This window comes from Nothobranchius furzeri, chromosome 17, assembly GCF_043380555.1.
Source record: "Nothobranchius furzeri strain GRZ-AD chromosome 17, NfurGRZ-RIMD1, whole genome shotgun sequence".
Taxonomy (NCBI): Eukaryota; Metazoa; Chordata; class Actinopteri; order Cyprinodontiformes; family Nothobranchiidae; genus Nothobranchius; species Nothobranchius furzeri.
Genome location: NC_091757.1, coordinates 12553654 through 12567792, shown reverse-complemented (window position 1 = coordinate 12567792; position 14139 = coordinate 12553654).

Sequence of the window (14139 nt, the reverse complement as noted above, 5' to 3'; positions counted from 1 at the left end):
ATCTATTGAGTTGTAAGTGATCTGAACGTTTCATGATGATAGCACTTTCCTAAGGGGGTCAAACCATGTCCCAAAGGTCACCGGATCTGGTGTCAACTTAAAGAAGTAGTCCAGTTACACATTTGTGGGCTTATAACTTGGCTTCTGAATGTCCTGGAGCAATCAGGTTTGTTTTAGTGTACTCCAATCAACAGCCCCTACAACCACAAAAAGGATCGGAGTCATTAGCACTTATGGTTTTTAAATAGCACCCAGAATTATGTTGCACGAAGCACAATTTCACATCATTCTGGGTTCATTTGTGTGAAAACAAGGTCCAATCAGGCTGAAACGCTACAAGAAGGTAGAATCTATTGAGTTGTAAGTGATCTGAACGTTTCAAGATGATCGCACATTCCTAAGGGGGTAAAACCATGTCCCAAAGGTCACCGGGCCTGGTGTCACTTTAAAGATGTAGTCCAGTTACACCTTTGTGGGCTTATAACTTGGCTTCTGAATGTCCTAGAGAGGTTAGATTTGTTTTAGTGTACTCCAATCAAAAGCCCCTACAACCACAAAAAGGAATGGAGTCATTAGCACTTATGGTTTGTAAATGGCACCCAGAATTATGTTGCACGAAGCACAATTTCACATCATTCTGGGTTCATTTGTGTGAAAACAAGGTCCAATCAGGCTGAAACGTTACAGGAAGGTAGAATCTATTGAGTTGTAAGTGATCTGAACGTTTCATGATGATAGCACTTTCCTAAGGGGGTCAAACCATGTCGCAAAGGTCACCGGATCTGGTGTCACTTTAAAGAAGTAGTCCAGTTACACATTTGTGGGCTTATAACTTGGCTTCTGAATGTCCTAGAGAGGTCAGGTTTGTTTTAGTGTACTCCAATCAACAGCCCCTACAACCACAAATAGGAATGAAGACATTAGCACTTATGGTTTTTAAATGGCACCCAGAATTATGTTGCACGAAGCACAATTTCACATCATTCTGGGTTCATTTGTGTGAAAACAAGGTCCAATCAGGCTGAAACGTTACAGGAAGGTAGAATCTATTGAGTTGTAAGTGATCCTAACGTTTCATGATGATAGCACTTTCCTAAGGGGGTCAAACCATGTCCCAAATGTCACCGGATCTGGTGTCAATTTAAAGAAGTAGTCCAGTTACACATTTGTGGGCTTATAACTTGGCTTCTGAATGTCCTAGAGAGATCAGGTTTGTTTTAGGGTACTCCAATCAACAGCTCCTACAACCACAAAAAGGAATGGAGTCATTAGCACTTATGGTTTTTAAATGGCACCCAGAATTATGTTGCACGAAGCACAATTTCACATCATTCTGGGTTCATTTGTGTGAAAACAAGGTCCAATCAGGCTGAAACGTTACAGGAAGGTAGAATCTATTGAGTTGTAAGTGATCTGAACGTTTCATGATGATAGCACTTTCCTAAGGGGGTAAAACCATGTCCCAAAGGTCACCGGATCTGGTGTAAATTTAAAGAAGTAGTCCAGTTACACATTTGTGGGCTTATAACTTGGCTTCTGAATGTCCTAGAGAGATCAGGTTTGTTTTAATGTACTCCAATCAACAGCCCCTACAACCACAAAAAGGAATGGAGTCATTAGCACTTATGGTTTGTAAATGGCACCCAGAATTATGTTGCACAAAGCACAATTTCACATCATTCTGGGTTCATTTGTGTGAAAACAAGGTCCAATCAGGCTGAAACGTTACAGGAAGGTAGAATCTACTGAGTTGTAAGTGATCTGAACGTTTCATGATGATAGCACTTTCCTAAGGGGGTCAAACCATGTCCCAAATGTCACCGGATCTGGTGTCAATTTAAAGAAGTAGTCCAGTTACACATTTGTGGGCTTATAACTTGGCTTCTGAATGTCCTAGAGAGATCAGGTTTGTTTTACTGTACTCCAATCAACAGCCCCTACAACCACAAAAAGGAATGGAGTCATTAGCACTTATGCTTTGTAAATGGCACCCAGAATTATGTTGCACGAAGCACAATTTCAGATCATTCTGGGTCCATTTGTGTGAAAACAATGTCCAATCAGGCTGAAACGCTACAAGAAGGTAGAATCTATTGAGTTGTAAGTGATCTGATTGTTTCAAGATGATCGCACATTTCTATAGGGGGTAAAACCATGTCCCAAAGGTCACCGGGCCTTGTGTCACTTTAAAGAATAGTCCAGTTACACCTTTGTGGGCTTATAACTTGGCTTCTGAATGTCCTAGAGAGGTTAGGTTTGTTTTAGTGTACTCCAATCAACAACCCCTACAACCACAAAAAGGAATGGAGTTATTAGCACTTATGGTTTGTAAATGGCACCCAGAATTATGTTGCACGAAGCACAATTTCACATCATTCTGGGTTCATTTGTGTGAAAACAAGGTCCAATCAGGCTGAAACGTTACAGGAAGGTAGAATCTATTGAGTTGTAAGTGATCTGAACGTTTCATCATGATAGCACTTTCCTAAGGGGGTCAAACCATGTCCCAAATGTCACCGGATCTGGTGTCAATTTAAAGAAGTAGTCCAGTTACACATTTGTGGGCTTATAACTTGGCTTCTGAATGTCCTAGAGAGATCAGGTTTGTTTTAGTGTACTCCAATCAACAGCCCCTACAACCACAAAAAGGAATGGAGTCATTAGCACTTATGGTTTGTAAATGGCACCCAGAATTATGTTGCACGAAGCACAATTTCACATCATTCTGTGTCCATTTGTGTGAAAACAAGGTCCAATCAGGCTGAAACGCTACAAGAAGGTAGAATCTATTGAGTTGTAAGTGATCTGAACGTTTCAAGATGATCGCACATTCCTATAGGGGGTAAAACCATGTCCCAAAGGTCACCGGGCCTGGTGTCACTTTAAAGATGTAGTCCAGTTACACCTTTGTGGGCTTATAACTTGGCTTCTGAATGTCCTAGAGAGGTTAGGTTTGTTTTAGTGTACTCCAATCAAAAGCCCCTACAACCACAAAAAGGAATGGAGTCATTAGCACTTATGGTTTGTAAATGGCACCCAGAATTATGTTGCACGAAGCACAATTTCACATCATTCTGGGTTCATTTGTGTGAAAACAAGGTCCAATCAGGCTGAAACGTTACAGGAAGGTAGAATCTATTGAGTTGTAAGTGATCTGAACGTTTCATGATGATAGCACTTTCCTAAGGGGGTCAAACCATGTCCCAAAGGTCACCGGATCTGGTGTCACTTTAAAGAAGTAGTCCAGTTACACATTTGTGGGCTTATAACTTGGCTTCTGAATGCCCTAGAGAGGTCAGGTTTGTTTTAGTGTACTCCAATCAACAGCCCCTACAACCACAAAAAGGAATGGAGACATTAGCACTTATGGTTTTTAAATGGCACCCAGAATTATGTTGCACGAAGCACAATTTCACATCATTCTGGGTTCATTTGTGTGAAAACAAGGTCCAATCAGGCTGAAACGTTACAGGAAGGTAGAATCTATTGAGTTGTAAGTGATCCTAACGTTTCATGATGATAGCACTTTCCTAAGGGGGTCAAACCATGTCCCAAATGTCACCGGATCTGGTGTCAATTTAAAGAAGTAGTCCAGTTACACATTTGTGGGCTTATAACTTGGCTTCTGAATGTCCTAGAGAGATCAGGTTTGTTTTAGGGTACTCCAATCAACAGCTCCTACAACCACAAAAAGGAATGGAGTCATTAGCACTTATGGTTTTTAAATGGCACCCAGAATTATGTTGCACGAAGCACAATTTCACATCATTCTGGGTTCATTTGTGTGAAAACAAGGTCCAATCAGGCTGAAACGTTACAGGAAGGTAGAATCTATTGAGTTGTAAGTGATCTGAACGTTTCATGATGATAGCACTTTCCTAAGGGGGTAAAACCATGTCCCAAAGGTCACCGGATCTGGTGTCAATTTAAAGAAGTAGTCCAGTTACACATTTGTGGGCTTATAACTTGGCTTCTGAATGTCCTAGAGAGATCAGGTTTGTTTTAATGTACTCCAATCAACAGTCCCTACAACCACAAAAAGGAATGGAGTCATTAGCACTTATGGTTTGTAAATGGCACCCAGAATTATGTTGCACAAAGCACAATTTCACATCATTCTGGGTTCATTTGTGTGAAAACAAGGTCCATTCAGGCTGAAACGTTACAGGAAGGTAGAATCTACTGAGTTGTAAGTGATCTGAACGTTTCATGATGATAGCACTTTCCTAAGGGGGTCAAACCATGTCCCAAATGTCACCGGATCTGGTGTCAATTTGAAGAAGTAGTCCAGTTACACATTTGTGGGCTTATAACTTGGCTTCTGAATGTCCTAGAGAGATCAGGTTTGTTTTACTGTACTCCAATCAACAGCCCCTACAACCACAAAAAGGAATGGAGTCATTAGCACTTACGCTTTGTAAATGGCACCCAGAATTATGTTGCACGAAGCACAATTTCAGATCATTCTGGGTCCATTTGTGTGAAAACAATGTCCAATCAGGCTGAAACGCTACAAGAAGGTAGAATCTATTGAGTTGTAAGTGATCTGAACGTTTCAAGATGATCGCACATTCCTATAGGGGGTAAAACCATGTCCCAAAGGTCACCGGGCCTTGTGTCACTTTAAAGAATAGTCCAGTTACACCTTTGTGGGCATATAACTTGGCTTCTGAATGTCCTAGAGAGGTTAGGTTTGTTTTAGTGTACTCCAATCAACAGCCCCTACAACCACAAAAAGGAATGGAGTCATTAGCACTTATGGTTTGTAAATGGCACCCAGAATTATGTTGCACGAAGCACAATTTCACATCATTCTGGGTTCATTTGTGTGAAAACAAGGTCCAATCAGGCTGAAACGTTACAGGATGGTAGAATCTATTGAGTTGTAAGTGATCTGAACAATTCATGATGATAGCACTTTCCTAAGGGGGTCAAACCATGTCCAAAAGGTCACCGGATCTGGTGTCAATTTAAAGAAGTAGTCCAGTTACACATTTGTGGGCTTATAACTTGGCTTCTGAATGTCCTGGAGCGATGAGGTTTGTTTTAGTGTACTCCAATCAACAGCCCCTACAACCACAAAAAGGATCGGAGTCATTAGCACTTATGGTTTTTAAATAGCACCCAGAATTATGTTGCACGAAGCACAATTTCACATCATTCTGGGTTCATTTGTGTGAAAACAAGGTCCAATCAGGCTGAAACGTTACAGGAAGGTAGAATCTATTAAGTTGTAAGTGATCTGAACGTTTCATGATGATAGCACTTTCCTAAGGGGGTCAAACCATGTCCCAAAGGTCACCGGATCTGGTGTCAATTTAAAGATGTAGTCCAGTTACACCTTTGTGGGCTTATAACTTGGCTTCTGAATGTCCTAGAGAGGTTAGGTTTGTTTTAGTGTACTCCAATCAAAAGCCCCTACAACCACAAAAAGGAATGGAGTCATTAGCACTTATGGTTTGTAAATGGCACCCAGAATTATGTTGCACGAAGCACAATTTCACATCATTCTGGGTTCATTTGTGTGAAAACAAGGTCCAATCAGGCTGAAACATTACAGGAAGGTAGAATCTATTGAGTTGTAAGTGATCTGAACGTTTCATGATGATAGCACTTTCCTAAGGGGGTCAAACCATGTCCCAAAGGTCACCGGATCTGGTGTCACTTTAAAGAAGTAGTCCAGTTACACATTTGTGGGCTTATAACTTGGCTTTTGAATGTCCTAGAGAGGTCAGGTTTGTTTTAGTGTACTCCAATCAACAGCCCCTACAACCACAAAAAGGAATGGAGACATTAGCACTTATGGTTTTTAAATGGCACCCAGAATTATGTTGCACGAAGCACAATTTCACATCATTCTGGGTTCATTTGTGTGAAAACAAGGTCCAATCAGGCTGAAACGTTACAGGAAGGTAGAATCTATTGAGTTGTAAGTGATCTTAACGTTTCATGATGATAGCACTTTCCTAAGGGGGTCAAACCATGTCCCAAATGTCACCGGATCTGGTGTCAATTTAAAGAAGTAGTCCAGTTACACATTTGTGGGCTCATAACTTGGCTTCTGAACGTCCTAGAGAGATCAGGTTTGTTTTAGGGTACTCCAATCAACAGCTCCTACAACCACAAAAAGGAATGGAGTCATTAGCACTTATGGTTTGTAAATGGCACCCAGAATTATGTTGCACGAAGCACAATTTCACATCATTCTGTGTCCATTTGTGTGAAAACAAGGTCCAATCAGGCTGAAACGCTACAAGAAGGTAGAATCTATTGAGTTGTAAGTGATCTGAACGTTTCAAGATGATCGCACATTCCTAAGGGGGTAAAACCATGTCCCAAAGGTCACCGGGCCTGGTGTCACTTTAAAGATGTAGTCCAGTTACACCTTTGTGGGCTTATAACTTGGCTTCTGAATGTCCTAGAGAGGTTAGATTTGTTTTAGTGTACTCCAATCAAAAGCCCCTACAACCACAAAAAGGAATGGAGTCATTAGCACTTATGGTTTGTAAATGGCACCCAGAATTATGTTGCACGAAGCACAATTTCACATCATTCTGGGTTCATTTGTGTGAAAACAAGGTCCAATCAGGCTGAAACGTTACAGGAAGGTAGAATCTATTGAGTTGTAAGTGATCTGAACGTTTCATGATGATAGCACTTTCCTAAGGGGGTCAAACCATGTCGCAAAGGTCACCGGATCTGGTGTCACTTTAAAGAAGTAGTCCAGTTACACATTTGTGGGCTTATAACTTGGCTTCTGAATGTCCTAGAGAGGTCAGGTTTGTTTTAGTGTACTCCAATCAACAGCCCCTACAACCACAAAAAGGAATGAAGACATTAGCACTTATGGTTTTTAAATGGCACCCAGAATTATGTTGCACGAAGCACAATTTCACATCATTCTGGGTTCATTTGTGTGAAAACAAGGTCCAATCAGGCTGAAACGTTACAGGAAGGTAGAATCTATTGAGTTGTAAGTGATCCTAACGTTTCATGATGATAGCACTTTCCTAAGGGGGTCAAACCATGTCCCAAATGTCACCGGATCTGGTGTCAATTTAAAGAAGTAGTCCAGTTACACATTTGTGGGCTTATAACTTGGCTTCTGAATGTCCTAGAGAGATCAGGTTTGTTTTAGGGTACTCCAATCAACAGCTCCTACAACCACAAAAAGGAATGGAGTCATTAGCACTTATGGTTTTTAAATGGCACCCAGAATTATGTTGCACGAAGCACAATTTCACATCATTCTGGGTTCATTTGTGTGAAAACAAGGTCCAATCAGGCTGAAACGTTACAGGAAGGTAGAATCTATTGAGTTGTAAGTGATCTGAACGTTTCATGATGATAGCACTTTCCTAAGGGGGTAAAACCATGTCCCAAAGGTCACCGGATCTGGTGTCAATTTAAAGAAGTAGTCCAGTTACACATTTGTGGGCTTATAACTTGGCTTCTGAATGTCCTAGAGAGATCAGGTTTGTTTTAATGTACTCCAATCAACAGCCCCTACAACCACAAAAAGGAATGGAGTCATTAGCACTTATGGTTTGTAAATGGCACCCAGAATTATGTTGCACAAAGCACAATTTCACATCATTCTGGGTTCATTTGTGTGAAAACAAGGTCCAATCAGGCTGAAACGTTACAGGAAGGTAGAATCTACTGAGTTGTAAGTGATCTGAACGTTTCATGATGATAGCACTTTCCTAAGGGGGTCAAACCATGTCCCAAATGTCACCGGATCTGGTGTCAATTTGAAGAAGTAGTCCAGTTACACATTTGTGGGCTTATAACTTGGCTTCTGAATGTCCTAGAGAGATCAGGTTTGTTTTACTGTACTCCAATGAACAGCCCCTACAACCACAAAAAGGAATGGAGTCATTAGCACTTATGCTTTGTAAATGGCACCCAGAATTATGTTGCACGAAGCACAATTTCAGATCATTCTGGGTCCATTTGTGTGAAAACAATGTCCAATCAGGCTGAAACGCTACAAGAAGGTAGAATCTATTGAGTTGTAAGTGATCTGAACGTTTCAAGATGATCGCACATTCCTATAGGGGGTAAAACCATGTCCCAAAGGTCACCGGGCCTTGTGTCACTTTAAAGAATAGTCCAGTTACACCTTTGTGGGCTTATAACTTGGCTTCTGAATGTCCTAGAGAGGTTAGGTTTGTTTTAGTGTACTCCAATCAACAGCCCCTACAACCACAAAAAGGAATGGAGTCATTAGCACTTATGGTTTGTAAATGGCACCCAGAATTATGTTGCACGAAGCACAATTTCACATCATTCTGGGTTCATTTGTGTGAAAACAAGGTCCAATCAGGCTGAAACGTTACAGGATGGTAGAATCTATTGAGTTGTAAGTGATCTGAACATTTCATGATGATAGCACTTTCCTAAGGGGGTCAAACCATGTCCCAAAGGTCACCGGATCTGGTGTCAATTTAAAGAAGTAGTCCAGTTACACATTTGTGGGCTTATAACTTGGCTTCTGAATGTCCTGGAGCGATGAGGTTTGTTTTAGTGTACTCCAATCAACAGCCCCTACAACCACAAAAAGGAATGGAGTCATTAGCACTTATGGTTTTTTAATGGCACCCAGAATTATGTTGCACGAAGCACAATTTCACAACATTCTGCGTTCATTTGTGTGAAAACAAGGTCCAATCAGGCTGAAACGTTACAGGAAGGTAGAATATATTGAGTTGTAAGTGATCTGAACGTTTCATGATGATAGCACTTTCCTAAGGGGGTCAAACCATGTCCCAAAGGTCACCGGATCTGGTGTCACTTTAATGAAGTAGTCCAGTTACACATTTGTGGGCTTCTAACTTGGCTTCTGAATGTCCTAGAGAGATCAGGTTTGTTTTAGTATACTCCAATCAACAGCCCCTACAACCACAAAAAGGATCGGAGTCATTAGCACTTATGGTTTTTAAATGGCACCCAGAATTATGTTGCATGAAGCACAATTTCACATCATTCTGGGTTCATTTGTGTGAAAACAAGGTCCAATCAGGCTGAAACGTTACAGGAAGGAAGAATCTATTGAGTTGTAAGTGATCTGAACGTTTCATGATGATAGCACTTTCCTAAGGGGGTAAAACCATGTCCCAAAGGTCACCGGATCTGGTGTCAATTTAAAGAAGTAGTCCAGTTACACATTTGTGGGCTTATAACTTGGCTTCTGAATGTCCTAGAGAGATCAGGTTTGTTTTAATGTACTCCAATCAACAGCCCCTACAACCACAAAAAGGAATGGAGTCATTAGCACTTATGGTTTGTAAATGGCACCCAGAATTATGTTGCACAAAGCACAATTTCACATCATTCTGGGTTCATTTGTGTGAAAACAAGGTCCAATCAGGCTGAAACGTTACAGGAAGGTAGAATCTACTGAGTTGTAAGTGATCTGAACGTTTCATGATGATAGCACTTTCCTAAGGGGGTCAAACCATGTCCCAAATGTCACCGGATCTGGTGTCAATTTGAAGAAGTAGTCCAGTTACACATTTGTGGGCTTATAACTTGGCTTCTGAATGTCCTAGAGAGATCAGGTTTGTTTTACTGTACTCCAATCAACAGCCCCTACAACCACAAAAAGAAATGGAGTCATTAGCACTTATGCTTTGTAAATGGCACCCAGAATTATGTTGCACGAAGCACAATTTCAGATCATTCTGGGTCCATTTGTGTGAAAACAATGTCCAATCAGGCTGAAACGCTACAAGAAGGTAGAATCTATTGAGTTGTAAGTGATCTGAACGTTTCAAGATGATCGCACATTCCTATAGGGGGTAAAACCATGTCCCAAAGGTCACCGGGCCTTGTGTCACTTTAAAGAATAGTCCAGTTACACCTTTGTGGGCTTATAACTTGGCTTCTGAATGTCCTAGAGAGGTTAGGTTTGTTTTAGTGTACTCCAATCAACAGCCCCTACAACCACAAAAAGGAATGGAGTCATTAGCACTTATGGTTTGTAAATGGCACCCAGAATTATGTTGCACGAAGCACAATTTCACATCATTCTGGGTTCATTTGTGTGAAAACAAGGTCCAATCAGGCTGAAACGTTACAGGATGGTAGAATCTATTGAGTTGTAAGTGATCTGAACATTTCATGATGATAGCACTTTCCTAAGGGGGTCAAACCATGTCCCAAAGGTCACCGGATCTGGTGTCAATTTAAAGAAGTAGTCCAGTTACACATTTGTGGGCTTATAACTTGGCTTCTGAATGTCCTGGAGCGATGAGGTTTGTTTTAGTGTACTCCAATCAACAGCCCCTACAACCACAAAAAGGAATGGAGTCATTAGCACTTATGGTTTTTTAATGGCACCCAGAATTATGTTGCACGAAGCACAATTTCACAACATTCTGCGTTCATTTGTGTGAAAACAAGGTCCATTCAGGCTGAAACGTTACAGGAAGGTAGAATCTATTGAGTTGTAAGTGATCTGAACGTTTCATGATGATAGCACTTTCCTAAGGGGGTCAAACCATGTCCCAAAGGTCACCGGATCTGGTGTCACTTTAATGAAGTAGTCCAGTTACACATTTGTGGGCTTCTAACTTGGCTTCTGAATGTCCTAGAGAGATCAGGTTTGTTTTAGTATACTCCAATCAACAGCCCCTACAACCACAAAAAGGATCGGAGTCATTAGCACTTATGGTTTTTAAATGGCACCCAGAATTATGTTGCATGAAGCACAATTTCACATCATTCTGGGTTCATTTGTGTGAAAACAAGGTCCAATCAGGCTGAAACGTTACAGGAAGGAAGAATCTATTGAGTTGTAAGTGATCTGAACATTTCATGATGATAGCACTTTCCTAAGGGGGTCAAACCATGTCTCAAAGGTCACCGGATCTGGTGTCAATTTAAAGAAGTTGTCCAGTTACACATTTGTGGGCTTATAACTTGGCTTCTGAATGTCCTAGAGCGATCAGGTTTGTTTTAGTGTACTCCAATGAACAGCCCCTACAACCACAAAAAGGAATGGAGACATTAGCACTTATGGTTTTTAAATGGCACCCAGAATTATGTTGCACGAAGCACAATTTCACATCATTCTGGCTTCATTTGTGTGAAAACAAGGTCCAATCAGGCTGAAACGTTACAGGAAGGTAGAATCTATTGAGTTGTAAGTGATCTGAACGTTTCATCATGATAGCACTTTCCTAAGGTGGTCAAACCATGTCCCAAAGGTCACCGGATCAGGTGTCAATTTAAAGAAGTAGTCCAGTTACACATTTGTGGGCTTATAACTTGGCTTCTGAATGTCCTAGAGCGATCAGGTTTGTTTTAGTGTACTCCAATCAACAGCCCCTACAACCACAAAAAGGAATGGAGTCATTAGCACTTATGGTTTGTAAATGGCACCCAGAATTATGTTGCACGAAGCACAATTTCACATCATTCTGTGTCCATTTGTGTGAAAACAAGGTCCAATCAGGCTGAAACGTTACAGGAAGGTAGAATCTACTGAGTTGTAAGTGATCTGAACGTTTCATGATGATAGCACTTTCCTAAGGGGGTCAAACCATGTCCCAAAGGTCACCGGATCAGGTGTCAATTTAAAGAAGTAGTCCAGTTACACATTTGTGGGCTTATAACTTGGCTTCTGAATGTCCTAGAGAGATCAGGTTTGTTTTAGTGTACTCCAATCAACAGCCCCTACAACCACAAAAAGGAATGGAGTCATTAGCACTTATGGTTTGTAAATGGCACCCAGAATTATGTTGCACGAAGCACAATTTCACATCATTCTGTGTCCATTTGTGTGAAAACAAGGTCCAATCAGGCTGAAACGCTACAAGAAGGTAGAATCTATTGAGTTGTAAGTGATCTGAACGTTTCAAGATGATCGCACATTCCTATAGGGGGTAAAACCATGTCCCAAAGGTCACCGGGCCTGGTGTCACTTTAAAGATGTAGTCCAGTTACACCTTTGTGGGCTTATAACTTGGCTTCTGAATGTCCTAGAGAGGTTAGGTTTGTTTTAGTGTACTCCAATCAAAAGCCCCTACAACCACAAAAAGGAATGGAGTCATTAGCACTTATGGTTTGTAAATGGCACCCAGAATTATGTTGCACGAAGCACAATTTCACATCATTCTGGGTTCATTTGTGTGAAAACAAGGTCCAATCAGGCTGAAACGTTACAGGAAGGTAGAATCTATTGAGTTGTAAGTGATCTGATTGTTTCATGATGATAGCACTTTCCTAAGGGGGTCAAACCATGTCCCAAAGGTCACCGGATCTGGTGTCACTTTAAAGAAGTAGTCCAGTTACACATTTGTGGGCTTATAACTTGGCTTCTGAATGTCCTAGAGAGGTCAGGTTTGTTTTAGTGTACTCCAATCAACAGCCCCTACAACCACAAAAAGGAATGGAGACATTAGCACTTATGGTTTTTAAATGGCACCCAGAATTATGTTGCACGAAGCACAATTTCACATCATTCTGGGTTCATTTGTGTGAAAACAAGGTCCAATCAGGCTGAAACGTTACAGGAAGGTAGAATCTATTGAGTTGTAAGTGATCTTAACGTTTCATGATGATAGCACTTTCCTAAGGGGGTCAAACCATGTCCCAAATGTTACCGGATCTGGTGTCAATTTAAAGAAGTAGTCCAGTTACACATTTGTGGGCTTATAACTTGGCTTCTGAATGTCCTAGAGAGATCAGGTTTGTTTTAGGGTACTCCAATCAACAGCTCCTACAACCACAAAAAGGAATGGAGTCATTAGCACTTATGGTTTTTAAATGGCACCCAGAATTATGTTGCACGAAGCACAATTTCACATCATTCTGGGTTCATTTGTGTGAAAACAAGGTCCAATCAGGCTGAAACGTTACAGGAAGGTAGAATCTATTGAGTTGTAAGTGATCTGAACGTTTCATGATGATAGCACTTTCCTAAGGGGGTAAAACCATGTCCCAAAGGTCACCAGATCTGGTGTCAATTTAAAGAAGTAGTCCAGTTACACATTTGTGGGCTTATAACTTGGCTTCTGAATGTCCTAGAGAGATCAGGTTTGTTTTAATGTACTCCAATCAACAGCCCCTACAACCACAAAAAGGAATGGAGTCATTAGCACTTATGCTTTGTAAATGGCACCCAGAATTATGTTGCACGAAGCACAATTTCAGATCATTCTGGGTCCATTTGTGTGAAAACAATGTCCAATCAGGCTGAAACGCTACAAGAAGGTAGACTCTATGGAGTTGTAAGTGATCTGAACGTTTCAAGATGATCGCACATTCCTATAGGGGGTAAAACCATGTCCCAAAGGTCACCGGGCCTGGTGTCACTTTAAAGATGTAGTCCAGTTACACCTTTGTGGGCTTATAACTTGGCTTCTGAATGTCCTAGAGAGGTTAGGTTTGTTTTAGTGTACTCCAATCAAAAGCCCCTACAACCACAAAAAGGAATGGAGTCATTAGCACTTATGGTTTGTAAATGGCACCCAGAATTATGTTGCACGAAGCACAATTTCACATCATTCTGGGTCCATTTGTGTTAAAACAAGGTCCAATCAGGCTGAAACGTTACAGGAAGGTAGAATCTATTGAGTTGTAAGTGATCTGAACGTTTCATCATGATAGCACTTTCCTAAGGGGGTCAAACCATGTCCCAAAGGTCACCGGATCAGGTGTCAATTTAAAGAAGTAGTTCAGTTACACATTTGTGGGCTTATAACTTGGCTTCTGATTGTCCTAGAGAGGTTAGGTTTGTTTTAGTGTACTCCAATCAAAAGCCCCTACAACCACAAAAGGAATGGAGTCATTAGCACTTATGGTTTGTAAATGGCATCCAGAATTATGTTGCACGAAGCACAATTTCACATCATTCTGGGTTCATTTGTGTGAAAACAAGGTCCAATCAGGATGAAATGTTACAGGAAGGTAGAATCTATTGAGTTGTAAGTGATCTGAACGTTTCATGATGATAGCACTTTCCTAAGGGGGTCAAACCATGTCCCAAAGGTCACCGGATCTGGTGTCACTTTAAAGAAGTAGTCCAGTTACACATTTGTGGGCTTATAACTTGGCTTCTGAATGTCCTAGAGAGGTCAGGTTTGTTTTAGTGTACTCCAATCAACAGCCCCTACAACCACAAAAAGGAAT